At 38.6% G+C, this 2,129-nt stretch overlaps 1 long non-coding RNA gene across 1 annotated transcript; it reads right to left on the reverse strand.

Annotated features, from left to right (window-relative positions):
* LOC131891993 (uncharacterized) lies at positions 1-2,108 on the reverse strand. Its single transcript, XR_009374506.1, has 3 exons — positions 1,766-2,108; positions 1,499-1,633; positions 1-133 (listed from the first exon to the last, which is right to left on the reverse strand). It is a non-coding gene; the product is annotated as an uncharacterized LOC131891993 (long non-coding RNA).
* Between the last annotated feature and the right edge of the window lie 21 nt (positions 2,109-2,129).

The raw sequence follows: 2,129 nt of genomic DNA on the forward strand, positions 1-2,129 counted from the left end.
GCAGAAAGCCACATGAATTGTTTGGAACAAAGCCAAAACTTGGCGGAGATGTCTTTGATGATCTCAATCTTATCTCCAGATGTCTAGAATTAATCATCCATTGAAAGAAGGTCGTAAGGAACGCAATTCGATCCTGGAAGGAAATCTACCATTCAACGACCCAATGAAGGTCCAAAAAGGCCAATCCGTTTGCATCATTTTCAAGACTTTTTGAGAAAGGTTCTTGGGTCAAGAATCGCTGTAGTAACCCTGGGCACATTTGGCGTCAAAGTGACATTGAAGAACACAAGTTCCAAGAAGATGAGGCTCAAGGTACAAATTGTATTTCTACAGTGAGAAAATGGACCGAGAGAAGGACTGGACTTATCGGCATCCACCTTTCAATGTGGCCATTGTGTGAGGCCCTGTCAATGTGGTCGGTTTTTGACTTGTCACTTTTCACTTTGAAGTTGTCAGAGCTTCTCGCGTCATCAATTGACCTCCGCAAAGTTGACCATGGCATTTTGCAAATAACATGATTGATTTTGAACGAAAAGGCCAAAACTAACGTCCTTAAAGTGAGCATGAGAATAAAGATACAGCAAATTGAACGCACTATCGCGACAAAATCGTAATGGTATGTAAACTACAAATGTTTGGTCCAATGAGAGCTACTTGAATTGTTCAGTGACCGGTAGACAATGCACAAAAATGAATAGATAACTAAAATACATACTTATACATTGCCACAAAGTGATCATTGCTCTTACAAATTACAAGGTAAGCCACTGCAGGAATTCAATGGCTTTTTTTTATTGAATATCTTTTTCTTGCTTTACTTTTGGTTATAAAATCAAAAGTTCTTTGAGACGAACCCAGATGATAGTAATAGATGTTCGTAAATGCCAGTGATAAGAATTGAAAATAAAACAATGTAACAAACCTGTTCATCCTTGCAATTTCAATTAAAAAGTGAAAGTCTTCAATTGCTTTTATCATAAAATCTTCCGTATGGTCAAATCACATACGAGGTGGGATCATTTTAGAATGACAATACCAAAATGACATGAGATAAGTTAGGTTAGGATAAAAATTGATATATTTGCATTTTTCATCATAGTTTTCATCCACTTTCGTTGCTTAAGAGCTTCCAATGAATTGCATTGTGTTTCCTTCGATGAAGTGGTCTGGCAAGAGTTCTTTCGTATTGCGGAGCAAGTAAAATTACATTGGAGTAAGATTTGGACTTTGTTGGCGACTTTTCGTAATTTTGGCAAAAATGGAACTTAAGGCGGAAAATTTCACGCAGCTTCCATACTTCATATTAAACCTTGATGGAATAGCTCATTTGGACTGTGTAGAAGTATTCTCTCATTCTAAGACGATCGCACTCCCTAAGCACAAAAAACGAAGAAGTGACACTTGCCTGCAACTTAAACATCAGAAAGAGATTTTAAAACATACCCAACCAAAAAAACCCAAATTTACTTATTAAAAAGGGTCTGGGGCACCAACTCACGCTGAAAAGAAAGTATCGAACCATAATGCTACGGCCATTTTTCGTAACAGTGTTGGGTATGTCCAATGGATCTAAATGCTTCAAGTAGGTTCCAGATTTTCCGTGAGAGGCGCCACTGAGAAGGGCTGGGCATGACTGAAATATGAAAATTATATCCATGTCTCATGACCAATTGATTAACGACCTACAGTATAATGTCAAGTGGAAACTATGTTTGAAATGAGATCATCTGAAAATGGTATCAAAGTGATGGCAGATTTTACTTACAACTGATGGGTTTGTTTCCACGTTTGGCTTTAAAGCTCAACCCTAAGACCCTCAGGCCATGCTCAATGTTTTAGAGCTCAAAAGTGACCCAAAATTGTCCTTCCCAGAACGCCCAGAATTTCAGGTCTGGCAATGCTCCGGGCTAATAACATGGAGTATAAATTGAATCAACAAACAATGGTGGATTTCTGAGTGAGAGAAAGAAAGTAGTTAGTGAAGTGTCTCTACAAGTACTGATTACAAACAACTATTGGCATCATTAGTTTCCTGAAACATTCAAGCGCCAATTGCTATAAGTGACTCCACTCAATGCCAGTCCCGAGAGAGACACTACAACCGGTTGGGAAACAAGGCCCGGACCATC

The sequence above is a fragment of the Tigriopus californicus genome, chromosome 12, assembly GCF_007210705.1.
Source record: "Tigriopus californicus strain San Diego chromosome 12, Tcal_SD_v2.1, whole genome shotgun sequence".
Lineage (NCBI taxonomy): Eukaryota > Metazoa > Arthropoda > Copepoda > Harpacticoida > Harpacticidae > Tigriopus > Tigriopus californicus.